Source organism: Lithobates pipiens, unplaced genomic scaffold, assembly GCF_037356315.1.
Source record: "Lithobates pipiens isolate NorthernLeopardFrog02 unplaced genomic scaffold, aLitPip1_a1.2 Scaffold_10, whole genome shotgun sequence".
NCBI lineage: Eukaryota > Metazoa > Chordata > Amphibia > Anura > Ranidae > Lithobates > Lithobates pipiens.
In genome coordinates, this window is record NW_027507686.1 from 80,690,871 (window position 1) to 80,708,956 (window position 18,086).

Below are 18,086 nucleotides of genomic sequence, written 5' to 3' on the forward strand. Positions count from 1 at the left end.
TAGAGACTGAGCACTGACACCAGCACCGAGATAGAGAGCACTGACACCAGCACCGAGATAGAGAGCACTGACACCAGCACCGTGAGAGCACTGACACCAGCACCGTGATAGAGAGCACTGAGACCACACCAGCACCAAGATAGAGAGCACTGAGACCAGCACCATGATAGAGAGCACTGAGACCACACCAGTACCGAGATAGAGAGCACTGACACCAGCACCATGATAGAGAGCACTGACACCAGCACCGTGATAGAGAGCACTGACACCAGCACCGAGATAGAGAGCACTGACACCAGCACTGATACCAGCAACTTGCTGTGGGACCCAAAAATATGACACCGCTCAACCTCTTCAAACAGGAGGGTACAGGCATATAGTGCAGTGTGCTTTTTTTGTACAAAGAAGTGAGCCAAAAGGTAGAAAAAAGGTCCGTGTGCTAGATTAAATAAATAGTTTATAGAGTTATGCATATATATAGTCTACTGGTCACATGTGTTGAATTCCTCCAAGATCAATGCCTCATTCATTTTTATAAATGTGAGGTAGTCAACACTGTTGTGAGCTAGGCGAGTGCCCTTATTGGTCACGATCGCCCCTGCTGCACTGAACATCCTTTCGGACAGGACACTGGATGAAGGGCAAGCCAACAGTTCCATTGCAAATTGGGCAAGCTCTGGCCAGAGGTCAAGCCTGCCCACCCAGTAGTCCAGGTGTTCATCACTCCTCAGAGCGTCCACATCGGCCGTTAACCCGATGTAGTCGGACACCTGTTGGTCTAGGTGTTCCCTGATGCTGGATCCGGATGAGACCTGTCGATGGGTCGGCTGAAAGAATGACCTCATATCAGAAGTCACCAACACATCTTCAGACTGGCCTTTTCTTGCAGGCGCTGTTGGATTGGTACCCGCAACTCTTTCTCTGGGAGTGGTAATTCCTCCTCTGCCAGCGCACACAAAAGCAGAATGCAGCATTTCTTGAAGCAAGGTCTGGAAGGGCTTCCAGGCACAACAGACGCAGCACAGCATGGCAATGTCTCACCTGGCATGTCGAATAGGTTCTGGGGATCTTGGGCGGTGCAGCAGAAGAGACGCTAGCAGCGGAAAAGGAGGAGTCAGCCGAGGAGGAGAGGGAGGATGGAGTAGGAGGAGGAGAAGAAGGTCTGCATGCAATCCATGGCGGTAAAACCAAATCTACACGGGTGCCACAGGTTACATGCTTGACGGCCGTCAGAAGGTTCACCCAGTGGGCAGTAAAAGTGATATACCTTCCCTGCCTGTGTTTGCTAGACCATGTGTCTGTGGTCAGATGTATCTTGGCACCGACACTGTGTGCGAGAGATACATTCACTTGCCGCTGAACATGGCCATATAGCTCTGGGATGCCCTTCTCTGAGAAATACTTCCTTCCTGGGACCTTCCATTGTGGTGTTCCAATGGCCACAAATTTTCAAAAGGCCTCCGAGTCCTCCAGTTTATATGGCAGTAGTTGGCGGGCTATCAGTTATGACAAGCCAGCCGTCAACCGTCAATCCGCAAGAGGATTATCCGGCGTCATAATTTATTTACACTCGAACATTTGGCCCATGGAAGCCTGCCCTTTTCCAGAAAAACATGAGGACGGCATGATGGAAGATGGAGTGGAGGACAATTGTGAGGAAAGAGGAGAAAGAGAAGTAGAAGACGAGGCTGGACGATGAGAGCCTGGAGTATGGCTTTGTGTGTTCCGTTGCCCCCACTGGGCTCGGTGATGGCAGCTCATGTGCCTTCTTAAGGCGGTCATCCCTAGGTGAGTGTTGGGCTTACCGTAACTTATGCGTTGGCCGCAAAGGCTGCAGATGGCAACACTATTGTCAGCAGCGGACGCGATAAAAAAAGCCCACACTGCGGAACCATGTACCGGCGTCCTGGGAGCGCCAGATGTGACCGTACATGGTTGATGCCTCGCTCCTGATACATTAGCAGTCTGCTTTGTCCCTCCTGTGCAATCTAAGTTCCGCCTGCTTTTCCTCCCTATCTGCTGGTCCATATCTCCCTCTGAACTCCCCTCCTCTTCCTCTCTTGTGGGCACATCACTAGACACATCATCATGGACGTCACCTTCCCCACCGCTATAATTAGAGATCTCGGAGTAGGCAGCAACACCGGGGACCAACCTCCTACTTGGGCTGATCTGGGTACTGTCGTCAGACTGCTGAGTAGCGGTTGTTGCTATCTCCTCTTCCTGATCCAATGCCAAGAGTGGCTGTGCATCGGCAATGTCTTGTGAAGGATAGGAAAATAATTCCTGTGACTCAAGCGGAGGGTATATGGTGGTGGTGTTGGTGGTAGTGTCTTTAGGGGTGCACACAGCAGAGAGTGAAGAAGAGGGTGGAGATCGAGAGGATGAGGAGGGTGCAGAAGAGTAAGCCCTTGTACACACGGTCGGAGATTCCGACAACAAAATCCGTCGGATCTTGTCCGAAACTGTTGCATACACACAGCCGGACAAAGATGTCGTAAAATCCGATCTTTCAGAACGTGATGACGTAATTTCGTTACGATGGGACTACGTTCAGGCTAGTAGCCAATAGCTTTGATGTAGGAATTTGATCTGAGCATGCGTGGCACTTTGTCCGATCAGAATTCTCTACACATGATCGGAGTATGTCCGATCGAAGCAGTTTGACGGAAAATATTTCCAGCAAGTTGGAAAATTTGGTCCGACGGATATTCCGACAAAAACAGTCCGATGCATACCACACACAGTTGGAATATCCAACAAACCGCTCCGATCGGACACATTCAGACGGAATCTCCGACCGTGTGTACAAGGGCTTAGGCTGAATGAGCCACTCAACTAAGTCTGGTGCGTCCTTTGACGTAATCAAACGCACCTTCTGCAATTTGCCACTTTGGCTCAAGCCTGTTGCTCCTGCCCTGCCCCTACCACCCCTTCGGAAGGGCCTGCCTCTTCCTCCGACTGTAATTTTTTAAATGACCCTGTGACAAAAGTCTCTAGAGAAGTGCAGTATGTATGTGGAAGAAGGTATATAACACCCTGCTTCAATCTGTCGTTTTGGGGGGCCACTGGTCTATCACACCAGTTATAATACTTTTTTTTAAATTGCGCTTGTTACTCTTTGTAGTATTGCTGCAGAACCGCTCAGCAGTCACAATGCTGCACAGTGGAAATGCACTATACTATGCTTTCTAATTTTGCAAGTATTTTATACGTGTATTACACCCCTATATACTGCACACCAAATAGTACAACTATACCAGTCCTTAAAAGGACCTTTGTGGACCTAATAGTAGCTAGCTAGTAGCTAGTGAATTGCAGACTGTCCCTACTCCAAACACAAAATTTCCCTCCCTACACTGAGAAACGACAGCTGCAGAATCGGTCAGCAGCACAGCAGTGCAGTGCACTATAATATGCTTTCTATATTTGAAAGAAAGTATATTATACGTGTATTACAACCCTATATACTGTACACCTATACCAGTCCTTAAAAGGACCTTTGTGGACCTAGTAGCTAGTGATTTGCAGACTGTCCCTGCTCCAAACACCAAACTGTCCCTCAGTCCCTACACTGATAAAAGACAGCTGCAGAATCGGTCAGCACTCAGCTGCACAGCAGTCAGCAGTGCACCATAACATACTTTCTATATTTGAAAGAAAGTATACTATAGGTGTATTACAACCCTATATACTGTACACCTATACCAGTCCTTAAAAGGACTTTTGTGGACCTAATAGTAATAGCTATTAGCTAGTGATTAAACTGACTGTCCCTGCTCCACACAGCGTCCTGTCCCTACACTGACAAAAGACAGAATGTAAAATGGCCGCCAGATCAGGTCTATTTATAAGGTAGAAGGTATGTCCAATTGTCCATGTGCTGAAATGTCTCGATTGGCTGTCCTGTACCCCATGATGGATGTGTCATGGGTCAAAGTTCTTCACAATGTAAACGCAAAAACAAAATTCGCCAGGAACCGACCACCGGGCGAACCGTAAGGCAATCTCTACTGATAGGCAGCACTGATGGGCACTGATAGGTGGCACTGATGGGCACTGATAGGCGGCACTGCATAGGCAGCGCTGATCAGGAGCTACGGACAAGCATTACTGAGTGGCACTGATTGGCACTTTTATTTGGCACTAACATGCATTACTGATGGGGCACTGATTGGCACTTTTTTGGGCACTGGTTGGCACTGTTGTGGGCACTGATCGGCACTGCTGTGGGCACTGACAGGCGTTTATTATGAGGACAGGTTGACAGGCGTTGGGCACTGATTGGCAGCTGATGGGCACCTTTTGATGGGGGCTGTGCTGATAATCAATGTGCTGATTATCATCACAGACCGCCCTCTGACAGGGAGAGATTGAGATTGATCGGCGTGATTGGTCACAGCTGATCACGTGGTATGAAGCCTCTGTCAGAGGCTCCATACCACAATCCGAGTTGCGGTGTGTCTCTCCGCGGGCGCGTGCCGGCTGTGTTATCCTGATCACATCATATGACGTCTGGTCAGGATATCACAACCACTTTGCTGCCGTCATTCTGCTATATGGTAGGCGGCAAGTGGTTAAAGTGATTGTAAAGGTAAATAAAAAAATAAATAAAAAATAACAAACATGTCCAAACTTACCTGCTCCATTGCACAGAGCGGCTGCAAACCTTCTCTTTTCGGGTCCCCCACTGGCGCTCCTGGCCCCTTCCTTCTGCTCAGTGCCCCCATGGAAAGCTGCTTCCCATGGGGGCACTCATACGTGCTTGCATCCGAGCCCACTGCTGCGTCTATGTACACAGGCAGCGGCCCCCCGCTCCCTCGTCACTGGCTTTGATTGCCAGCACTGGGAGCCGATGGCTCCCGGTGCCCCAACAAAGCCAGCGAGACCTGGAAGAGAGAAGAGCTGAAGACATGCATGGTGCTGGATTGAATGAAGGGCTCAGGTATGTAAAAGGTGGGGGGGGGGGGTGAAGGGGATGGTGACACTTAAACATTTTTTACCTTAATGCAAGGAATGCATTAAGGTAAAAAAGTTTAGACTTTGCAACCACTTTAAATACTGAAGGGAAACTTGTGTGTGTGAGCTCAGCGTAGAGTGCCTCCTTATATTCTACTGATCCAATTTGTACGTAGTTGGGTTTTCATTTCGTAATATAGTGGCCGGGTGTTCCATTGGGAGGATGTATATTGGGTTGAATCAAAAGTCATTGGTTTTAAACCTGGCCATGAATTAATAGTATCATTTTATTATTCTGGTTACTATAATGTCAACTAGATTTTGTTTAATAATCTTTATTTAGATATACACATACAAAGGAAAAATACTTGAATATATGACCATGCATTATACTACCTGTGCGGTTTCCCTCCCTTTTCCTGTGGCTTCAAAGTCTGCATTTAGACTTGTTCTGGCGGCTCCTTCTACTATCAAAAGCCTGTCCACTGCTGCTTGATTAAAACACATGTTTTGCTGCTAAAAATTACCTTTTTTGCTCATAGAATTCAAATAATAGTGAACTGGAGTGTTGTTGTCTTTAAGCATAAATAATTGTAAAATAATGATAAATTCCACACGAAAACATGCACTGCCAAAATGCGATGTTGCTAAAGCTACGCCTACGTAGCATCACACACAACCCAACGGCATTTACCAAAACTGTTATTTCATGGGTCTGTGTCATTTCTATATCACTTTTGAAACTGTATTAAAAAAAAACACTTCCCCTACTGTACTTTTTTTTGTTTTTATGCATTTATGGCAGTGACAAAGTTTGGCTCAGAAAACAAAGGAGGGTGCAAAAGCCTAGTGCATTACCCCCAACACCATTATCAATTTATTAAAAAGACAAAAACATACTCACAAACATGAGAAGATCAAATCACAACTCGAGCATGATGGATATCCAAATCACTGTAGCTGAAAAACTGACACATTTCTGGAGACACCCCTTTCCTCAGAGCTGATCCAACTTGTTACATAACATAATTTATATAGGCCTGACACATTATCCACTCTCTACTATTAGCTTCACTAGATGGGGACAAGTCACCTACATGCTTCCCAAAGTTTGGCAGTTTCTGGCTTCCCATGACAGGTCTTTTTTTTTCAATAGCTTGTCTATTAGCCTACAAATGGCCAGAATTCACCCCTTATTAAGCTCAATGCAATTCACTCACAATTTCAGATTTGCCAAACATTTAGCCTGGATTCACACCTATGCAGTTTTAGTGCGTTTTGCATTTTGCAGATTTGCACTACAGAACGTATTCCATAGGAAACCATGATAAATGGACTGTAGTGCAAATCTGCAAAATGCAGAAAGCACTAAAACTGCATAGATGTGAATCCAGCCTAAGCCCCTGTACACACGGTTAGAGATTCTGCCAACCAAATCCGTCGGATTTTGTCCGTCGGATTTAGTCCGACGGATTGTGTCCGAAACTGTTGCATACACATGGTTGGATTAAGTTGTCGAAAAATCCGATCTTTCAGAACGTGATGACGTAATTTCGTTACGATAGGACTACATTCATATAGCTATTGGTACTACATTCATATAGCTATCACATAGCTATTGGCTAGTAGCCAATAGCTTTGATGTAGGAATTTGATCTGAGCATGCGTGGCACTTGGTCCGATCAAAATTCGCTACACATGATCGAACATGTTGGAAAATTGGGTCCGATGGATATTCGGACGGAATCAATCCGATGCATACCACACACAGTCGGATTATTCGACGACACGGTCCGATAGGACACATTCTGACGGATTCTCAGACCGTGTGTACAAGGGCTTAGTGTGATTCACTGAACTCTGGGAGAATTGCATCTTGACAGTTTCTCTCATCACTGGTCAGCAGCATAGCACATCAAGTGTCTGTGTCAAAATATCATGCATTTTTTTCTCAGAGTGAAAAGAGAAAAAAATGTCAGCATTGCTGAACAACACAATAAAATGCAGACTGGCAGTCTCTTCTGTTAGCAATTTGGCAGACATATAGAAACTGTGGGGTCTAGTGTGAATCTCAGTTGCCGAATGCCTTTAGAGCTTTTGCCTAGCCCAGATGGGACATCTGATTATAAGAACATAGAAAAGTTGCAGTATTCTATTCCTTTCCAAACTGTAACCACATTTTTCAAAGTCATTGGTAGCAGCTACACTACCCTTCACCCCTTCTGTTTGGCTGCTGAATTGTCTCTGAATGTTAGACCCCTTTCACACCAAGGGCGTTTTGCAGACACTATAGCGTTAGAAATAGCACCTGCAATCCACCCTAAAAAAGCTACACCATTGTCTGTAGTGTGGGCTTTCACACTGCAGCGATGCGCTGGCAGGACGTCAGGAAAAGTCCTGCCAGCAGCTTCTTTGGAACGGTGAAGGAGCGGTGTGTTTACCGCTCCTCCACCGCTGCTCCCCATTGAAATCAATGGGGCAGTGCTGTAATACCGCTGGCAAAACGCCGCTATTGTGGTGTATTGCCAGCAGTTTTAACCCTTTTTTGGACGCTAGCGGGGGTAAAAGTGCCCCACTAGCAGCCAAAATGCGCCGCAAATCCGACGGTAAAACGCAGCAAAAAATAGCGGCGTTTTATTGCCGATGCTATGGGTGGCGTGGTGTGAAAGGGGTCTTAGGGATGATGGTAAAGCCCCACCACTGTTAATTTTACTGTATGTATTAATGTCATGCTTGCCCTGGTACCAGAACCCTAAGGTGCCTTAAGGTACCACTATTCCCTTAAGGTAAGCAGGCCTACTGGTACTTGATTGTCCCCAGGGCTTAAAACACAATGCTAGAGTTTCTAGCCAGGTGGCACAAGGGACTGAGTTAAAGTAAGGCAAAAAGAGTACCTGTGACCCTCAGAAGTATCAGGTATGAACCTTAGCACAGCTGGGGAGTATCCCTATGAAAGTCAGGAGGCTGGTGACGGTCAGATCAAGCCACTGACAACAAGCCTAATTCAGAGACAGTCTGAGGACATGACAGGGAAGGCAGCAGCTGATGTATAATCCAGAAACAAACCTAGCTTGGGGCAGGCAGCAATCGGAAAAATAGTTCATTATCCAAGCAAGGGGTCAGTGACAGTAGAATCCAAAGACACGGCATGGTGGACAGGAACCAGCTACATAGGGTCAGGGCCAGGGGTCAAGTCCTGGGAAAAAAAGTGTGGGAACTCCCACCCAAGATCCATTCCCCCACCAAAAAAAAAAAAAAAGGTACGCTCATATGCATATATACTTCACAGAAAATACAGTACAACATTTATTGTAAAGTGCCAGTTTACAAAAACAAAATAACGTGTCAAACAAAACAATCAACACAATGGGTGATGATCTTTCCCTCGCAGGGAATTTCTACCACAAATACACCCTGTTCCAAATTCTGTTACACAGCCCATTAGAAAATATCCCACAAACAGGAATAAGTATTGGCAGAGTATTGAAGAGTATTGGCAGGGTATTGCAGAGTATTGATAGGGTATTGCAGTGTATTGGCAGGGTATTGCAGAGTATTGGCAGGGTATGTATTGAAGAGTATTGGCAGAGTATTGCAGAGTATTGGCAGGGTATTGCAGAGTATTGGCAGGGTATGTATTGGCAGAGTATTGCAGAGCATCGGCAAGGTATTGCAGAGTATTGGCACAGTATTGCAGAGTATTGATAGGTTATTGCAGAGTATTGGCAGGTTATTGCAGAGTATTGGCGGGGTATGTATTGTAGAGTATTGGCAGAGTATTGTAGAGTATTGGCAGGGTATGTATTGGCAGGGTATTGCAGAATATTGATAGGGTATTGCAGAGTATTGGCTGGGTCTGTGTTGCAGAGTATTGGCAGGGTATGTATTGTAGAGTATTGATAGGGTATTGCAGAGTATTGGCAGGGTATTGCAGAGTATTGGCAGGGTATTGCAGAGTATTGGCAGGGTATGTATTGGCAGGGTATTGCAGAGTATTGATAGGGTATTGCAGAGTATTGGCAGGGTATGTATTGCAGAGTATTGGCAGGGTATTGCAGAGTATTGATAGGGTATTTATTGCAGAGTATTGGCAGGGTATTGCAGAGTATTGATAGGGTATGTATTGCAGAGTATTGGCAGGGTATTGCAGAGTATTGATAGGGTATTGCGGAGTATTGGCAGGGTATTGCAGAGTATTGGCAGGGTATGTATTGCAGAGAATTGGCGGGGTATTGCAGAGTATTGATAGGGTAGTGCAGAGTATTGGCAGGGTATTGCAGAGTATTGACAGGGTATTGCAGAGTATTGGCAGGGTATTGCAGAGTATTGATAGGGTATGTATTGCAGAGTATTGGCAGGGTATTGCAGAGTATTGATAGGGTATTGCAGAGTATTGGCAGGGTATTGCAGAGTATTGGCAGGGTATGTATTGCAGAGCATTGGCGGGGTATTGCAGAGTATTGATAGGGTAGTGCAGAGTATTGGCAGGGTATTGCAGAATATTGACAGGGTATTGCAGAGTATTGGCAGGGTATTGCAGAGTATTGGCAGGGTATTGCAGAGTATTGATAGGGTATGTATTGCAGAGTATTGGCAGAGTATTGCAGAGTATTGATAGGGTATTGCAGAGTATTGGCAGGGTATTGCAGAGTATTGGCAGGGTATGTATTGCAGAGCATTGGCGGGGTATTGCAGAGTATTGATAGGGTAGTGCAGAGTATTGGCAGGGTATTGCAGAGTATTTACAGGGTATTGCAGAGTATTGGCAGGGTATTGTAGAGTATTGATAGGGTATTGCAGAGTATTGGCAGGGTATTGCAGAGTATTGATAGGGTATTGCAGAGTATTGATAGGGTATTGCAGAGTATTGGCAGGGTATTGCAGAGTATTGATACTGATAGGGTATTGCAGAGTATTGGCAGGGTATCGCAGAGTATTGATAGGGTATTGCAGAGTATTGATAGGGTATTGCAGAGTATTGGCAGGGTATTGCAGAGTATTGATACTGATAGGTTATTGCAGAGTATTGGCAGGGTATCGCAGAGTATTGATAGGGTATCGCAGAGTATTGGCAGGGTATTGCAGAGTATTGGCAGGGTATGTATTGCAGAGTATTGGCAGGGTATTGCAGAGTATTGATAGGGTATTGCAGAGTATTGGCAGGGTATTGCAGAGTATTGGCAGGGTATTGCAGAGTATTGATAGGGTATTGCAGAGTATTGGCAGAGTATTGATAGGGTATTGCAGAGTATTCGCAGAGTATTGCAGAGTATTGATACTGATAGGGTATTGCAGGGTATTGCAGAGTATTGATGAGTATTGATAGGGTATTGCAGAGTATTGATAGGGTATTGCAGAGTATTGATAGGGTATTGCAGAGTATTCGCAGAGTATTGCAGAGTATTGATACTGATAGGGTATTGCAGAGTATTGGCAGGGTATTGCAGAGTATTGGCAGGGTATCGCAGAGTATTGATAGGGTATCGCAGAGTATTGATAGGGTATTGCAGAGTATTGGCAGGGTATTTCAGAGTATTGATAGGGTATTGCAGAGTATTGATAGGGTATTGCAGAGTATTGATACTGATAGGGTATTGCAGAGTATTGATGAGTATTGGCAGGGTATTGCAGAGTATTGATGAGTATTGGCAGGGTATTGCAGAGTATTGATAGGGTATTGCAGAGTATTGATAGGGTATCACAGAGTATTGATAGGGTATCGCAGAGTATTGATAGGGTATCACAGAGTATTGGCAGGGTATTGCAGAGTATTGATAGGGTATTGCAGAGTATTCGCAGAGTATTGATACTGATAGGGTATTGCAGGGTATTGCAGAGTATTGATGAGTATTGCAGAGTATTGATAGGGTATTGCAGAGTATTGGCAGGGTATTGCAGAGTATTGATAGGGTATTGCAGAGTATTGATAGGGTATTGCAGAGTATTCGCAGAGTATTGCAGAGTATTGATACTGATAGGGTATTGCAGAGTATTGATGAGTATTGGCAGGGTATTGCAGAGTATTGATGAGTATTGGCAGGGTATTGCAGAGTGCAACTTACACACTAGTGACTAACCTGGTATTCTCTTCCCTTCTGTTCTCCGGGGAGAAGTAACCTGGAAAAGTGCAGCGTGTGGCCCCAGGAGGCCAGGACTGACTGGCACTGGGTAGAGGGGAGGAGGGGGGGGACAGTCCGGAACTCCGTATCCAAGCAGGCGCGCAGCGTGTGTCAGCCTGCCCACTGACTCGCGCCAGTGCGTGCCCACGTGCACGGCCGAAGTCATGTGACCGGTTGCTAGATGCGGAGCGGCCTCTGCCTAGCAACCAGTCACTCGGCGGCTGAGGAGCGGTGGCGAACTACGCGCTGCATAGCCTCAGCCCTCAGGCAGCTAATGGGAACGGCGTTCCCGCTGTGGGAATAGTACGGGAACGCCGTTCCCATGCGTTCCCGCAGGACTCGAGCCCTGGTCAGGGCACAGGAGCCAGGTGCTGCTGGAGCCAGGCCTGTTGCTCAAAAACCACAGAAACTCAGGCAAGGCAGCAGAAAGTGGCTGAGCAGTGAGCTAGGTTAGGGAATTTTTTCTAAGGAGCTATGTGTTGTGCAGAGTTATAAGAGTAAGTATGTGCAGTAAAGTGTTGCTTAGATTTGTACAGTGCCTATATAAAATATTTACCCTCATTATTGTCTTAGAACATAATAATGAGAGTTAATTTTGTTTTCTTGAAACAAACCAACAGAAATATAGTATTCAAATGTGAAAATGAAAACAGATCTCCGCATAGAGAGTTTAAGTGATTAAAAAAAAAACTGAACATAACGGCTGTATACAGTACACCCTCTTTAATATGACACAGTAAATGCATAAATCATCGGGTGCAGACAGTTCTTTTCCAAAATTACATAATTAGTGAAGTGGACATTACCTGTGTGTATTCAAGAGGTTTCAAGTGGCTCTAATATAAATACACTTGTATTCTAGAAAGTTCAACTTCTGATGAGTCATAACATGGCCTGAGCTACACAATATAACACTCGAAGCAACTGCATTGGTGGGGGACAGAATAGCACAAGTCTGGATACAAAAACTTTCCAAATCACTAAATATCCCTTACACTACAGCTAAATTAATAAGTAATATATGGAAACATTATAACACATCAGTAAATCGGCAAATAACCAGCTGTTCACCAAAACCGAGTGACCATGCAAAATAGGTGGAGAAGAAAAGATGGAACACTGCACGCTGAAGAAACAGCCTAGGCCAGTGATGGTGAACCTTGGCACCCCAGATGTTTTGGAACTTAATTTCCCATGATACTCCACTACACTTCAGAGTGCATGAGCATCATGGGAAATGTAGTTCCAAAACATCTGGGGTGCCAAGGTTCGCCATCATTGGCCTAGGCATAGGTGTGCACAGCCTCTTGCATGTGCATCCCAAAGCTCAAACGCACATGGCTTTCTCTGTAGCCTCAGCTGCATTGGGGAGAGATTGAATGAGAAGTGCCCTGTTCTGAGGGGCTTCCTGTTCATTCACAAACTGAAGCAAAATAAACAGTTTACTATGCTTCAATTATGAATGACCACAGTAAGTGAGTGCATTCACTGTGTTCATTTAGAAAAGTAAGGACCTGGTATTTACTAGCCGCTTCCCCTACTCTCCATCCTGAAACATCCCCCGCAGCAGTTGGGGGGCGAGGAGAGGAAGAAAGCCGGAAGTGGGGGGAATTGGTATTGCACATAGTGATTAAGGTGTGCCCAGGCACACTTGGCACAACCCCTGTGCACGCCTATGAGCCTAGGTAAGAAAAGATGAAACTGGCTTCATCTCAACTCCTCCCAAGACACCTTAGGAGTGGCATGTGTGAAGGTCCCCATTACATTGGTGGTCAGGGGAAATTCTTCATTGCATTGGTGATCAGTGTAAATTTTCCTGTACATTGGTAGTCAGTGTAAATCCCCCTTTACATTGGTGGTCAGTTTATATACCCCTAGCATTGGTGGTTGGTGTAGAAGTGTCACCTTGTATTGATGGTCAGTACAAATCTCCTCAGCAATGGTTGTCAGTGTAAATTCCCCCTTACACTGGTGGTTGTTGTAAATGCTCCTATTACATTGGTGTCAGTGTAGAAATCCCTCTTTATATTTGGGGGGTGGCGTAAAATCCACCATTACAAGGTGGTCAATGCAAATCCCCCCTCACATTGATGTTCAGTGTAAATCCCCCCTCACATTGGTGGACAGTGTAGAATCCCCCACTATATACTTGCCAAAGATTTCCAGCTTTGCTCTATATGATTCAGAATTTGTCACAGTGTACTGCCTCCTAACTAATTCCACCCCCCCACCACTGCCACTGATCCCATCAACCCCCAGCATTTCCACTGATCACCCCCCTCCCACAGCATCGCCACTGATCCCAGGAGTCCAAGGATCCCTAGGTGTTTTCTGTCCATTGATGTGTCCCCTCACTTCCCCAGTCCATGGTGTGCAGGCAGTGAGGAGATGATGTGCTGTAACCTTTAGCAACCAGTCAGTGAGCAGTAATGATGTGTACTAACCTCTTGCAACCAATCATTGAGTGGTAAGGATATGCAGCAACCTCTAGCAACCAATTCGTGAGCAGTAATAATGTGCAGTAACCTCTAGCAACCAATTAATGAGTGGTAAGGATTTCCAGTAACCTCTAGCAACCAATCAGGGAGCAGTATTGATGTACAGTAATCTCTAACAACCAATCAACAAGCAGAAGTCATGTGTTGTAACCTCTATCAAACAATCAGTGAGCCATAATGTGTGCTGTAACCTCTAGCAGCCAGTCAGTGAGCGGTAATGATACACTGTAACCTCTGGGAACCAATCGCAATCACTGCTTGATCTGATTCAGTAAACTGATTTTGAGTCTAACTGCAACTTATTATATGTCTCAGAGCATGTGGAGAGCGAAATTACATGGAAGGGGGTGCCCAAGAAAATGTTTGCCCAGGTCCAATCAATATTAAAGATGACCCTGGATGTACAGTTCGGTGGAGTGGGAGTTCAGTCAGATATGACAGCCTTTTATAAACCAGAGGCCGCTCTGTCAATATCCTTTTTTTAACTAATGGAAATAGACTGAAAACTTAGAAAATAAACAGTTTCTTTTAGTTTCTTCTATTATAAATAAACCTTCCTCATAAATGTAGACAACATGTATTCCGCTACACAGGGTTGCATCCACAGTCCAGTCCAGTCTAAGAGCCAGCAGGTTTTCACCAGAGCCTCTGATGGTGAGGATGGACTTGACTGCAGCTGACTCCAGGTGGTGGCCCCAAGGGTCACCCAGCTCGTGCTCACGGCTGGCTCTGGTGGATGGAGAGGAAGCAGCAGTCCAGGGTATTAAGGAACAGTCAGGAGGACAATCCAAATGTCAGGGCAACAAGCAGACATGGATAGTCAGGAGAACAAGCCAAGTCTGTACACAGAATCAAACATAGAGCACACGGCAAGAATCACTTAGGGAAGCCTTCACACAATTATTGCTAGGGCGAGGCTGGCTTGTAGTGCGTTGGGTTAAATAGCGTTTCCTGTTAGAGGCTGGAATTGAGCCATGCTGAGAGAAGATTACTTAAACACCCAGCTCGTGCTCACGGCTGGCTCTGGTGGATGGAGAGGAAGCAGCAGTCCAGGGTATTAAGGAACAGTCAGGAGGACAATCCAAATGTCAGGGCAACAAGCAGACATGGATAGTCAGGAGAACAAGCCAAGTCAGTACACGGAATCAAACGCAGATCACACAGCAAGAATCACTCAGGGAAGCCTTCACACAATTGTTCCTTGGGCAAGGCTGGCTTGCAGTACGTGGGGTTAAATAGTGTTTCCTGTTAGAGGTTGGGGTGGAGCCCTGTTGAGAGAAGATTACTTAAACACTCAGGTGTGAGAGCTCGGTCCCTAAAGCTGATACACAGACCAGAGAAGTAAGCAGACAGTCAGGGCAGGAAACATTACTGCAGATTCATGACAATACCCCACCCTCTTAAGAGGCCTACCCCTCCCCCACTTGGGCCGAGGCTTGGAGGGGGAACTTCAAATGATAACTCCTCAAAAGACAAGGTGCAATTACATCAGATGCAGGGATCCAAGTCCTCTCCTCAGGACCAAAACCTTTCCAATAAGCAAGGAACTGAAGAAAGTCTTTACAGAGCCGGGAATCCAGAGTTTGCCTAACCTCATACTCCTGATTATCCTCATAGACAAGAACTGAGGTAGGGAGAGGACAGGGAAACTTATTGAGGAGAAAAGGCTTCAGAAGGGAAACATGAAAGGAGTTTGAGATCTTCAAGCTTTTAGGGATCAAGTTTACAACAAACCGGATTTAACTTAGAATGTATAGTGTACATGCCAATGACTCTTGGGGCAAATTTCAGAGAAGGAATCCAGAGCTTGATGTTCCTGGTAGAAAGTCAAACTGCTTTATCTACTGGCTGTAGAGGAGGCTTACACCTGTAACTGTCGGTAAAACCTTTGAATTAGTCAGCAGCTGCCTGGAGGGAATTGTGAACGTCACCCCAAATAGAATTGAAAGATTCTTGAACCATAGCCAAAACTGGAATGTCTGGAGAAGAGGTCATAGGAAGAGGGAGCTGAGGGTGTCTTCCATAAACTGTGATAAAGGGTTTCTTCTGGGAACTGATGTTAACATGATTATTGTGAGAGAATTTTGCCCGTGGGAGTAGAGAGTACCAATCATCATGATGGGCAGAGACTAAAGTGTGGAGAAACACCTCTAACTCCTTATTAACTCTCTCAGTCCTCCATTGGATTGAGAGTGACAAGAAGAGGAAAAATCCAAGATAATATTGAGGGATTTGCAAAACGCTCTCCAAAAGAGAGATACAATGGAACACCCCTGTCAGAAACAATATGGTAAGAAAACCCATGGAGGCAGAAGATTTCTTGAACAAAAATGGGAACCAAAGCAGGAGCTGAAGGGAGGCCAGGTTGAGGAACAAAATGAGTGAAATAAAATCTGGGTACCAATTAAAATAAATTCTAAAATAAATATTATTATTCTGAGGCTACGCATTCCCTCTATTTATTCCATATATGTATTCATTTGTCTATTTCTATAGTTAGCTAGTATATAAAACTCTGATAGTTACTGTCGATAGCACAATCAATAATATAAGGTTAGCTATGAAAACAAACGCATTGCTTAATAAAACAATGTCTTATTTATTTCCCAAGGAAATAGGAAAATGCTAACATGAAAATACTAAAGGAAGATGTTAAAATAAGAAAAAAGGTTTTTTTTGGGACTTTGTATGAAGCACACAGCAGCAATAGAGAAGTCAAGTGACTGGGAAACACGGTTTTATTTGTATTGTATAAAATCATATATAATACAATGTTCTGGGCATACAACCTCTAGGAACATTATGGGCATAAAAACTTGCATACATTCGATTGTCAACATAGAATACACAGTAATCTTCAGTTCAATAGACATTTTAAAAGAAATATTAGTACATGTTGGAGAAGAAAAAAAAGGAGTTTACATAGTATAGTATGATGCATTGTTTGAAACTTGGTTAAACCATAAGAATTTTTTTTAGATAATCCATGGTATAAGGGTAGTAGAGATTGATGGCATTTTTAATTAATGATAGTGACGGAGGCAGTTATCCCTTTGGTTCCTGCTTCATACAAAGTCCCAAAAAACCCTTTTCTCTTATTTAACAAACTAATTAGGGATGGAAGCACATGGCAGCAGTGAACTATAATACCTTCTTAAACTCATGCATGGCCTCTGTTATCATTGCCACTGCACAGATGCAGATGTATGTAATAATAATTTTCCCTTTAAATTCTCTCATTTCCCTTCCATTTTTTATTTAATACATTTTGAGACCATCTAGAAAGTATGTTTTCTGTTTCTAGATGTTTTCCATGGTCAAAGCTTCTGATGAGTGTCTATAAGGCCACAAAATGCGTCGAGCCATCAATCTCTACTACCCTCATACCATGGATTATCTAAAAAAAAAAAATCTTACGGTTTAACCAAGTTTCAAACAATTCATCATACTATACTATGTAAACTCCTTTTTTTTCTTCTCCAACATGTACTAATGTTTCTTTTAAAATGTCTATTGAATGGAAGATCGAATGTATGCAAGGCTTTATGCCCATAATGTTCCTAGAGGTTGTATGTCCAGAACATTGTATTATATATGATTAAACAATACGAATAAAACAGTGTTTCCCAGTCACTTGACTTCTCTATTGCTGCTGTGTGCTTCATACAAAGTCCCGCCCCTTGCTCCCATTTTTAACTAAAGGAAGATATTACAAAGCATATAACACAAGAACATCAAATATACAGTGGTGTGAAAAAGTGTTTGCCCCCTTCCTCATTTCCTGTTCCTTTGCATGTTTGTCACACTTAAGTGTTTCGGAACATCAAACCAATTTAAACAATAGTCAAGGACAACACAAGTAAACACAAAATGCACTTTGTAAATGAAGGTGTTTATTATTAAAGGTGAAAAAAAATCCAAACCATCATGGCCCTGTGTGAAAAAGTGATTGCCCCCTAAACCTAATAACTGGTTGGGCCACCCTTAGCAGCAACAACTGCAACCAAGCGTTTGCGATAACGTGCAATGAGGCTTTTACAGCGTCCTGGAGGAATTTTGGCCCACTCATCTTTGCAGAATTGTCCTAATTCAGTTACATTAGAGGGTTTTCGAGCATGAACGGCCTTTTTAAGGTCATACCACAACATCTCAATAGGATTCAGGTCAGGACTTTGGCTAGGCCACTCCAAAGTCTTCGTTTTGTTTTTCTTCAGCCATTCGGTGGTGGACTTGCTGGTGTGTTTAGGATCATTGTCCTGCTGCAGAACCCAAGTTCGTTTCAGCTTGAGTACACGAACAGATGGTCGGACATTCTCCTTCAGGATCTCTTGGTAGACAGCAGAATTCATAGTTCCTTTTATCACGGCAAGTCTTCCAGGTCCTGAAGCAGCAAAACAGCCCCAGACCATCACACTACCACCACCATATTTTACTGTTGGTATAATGTTCTTTTTATGAAATGCAGTGTTCCTTCTACGCCAGATATACTTGGACACACACCTTCCAAAGA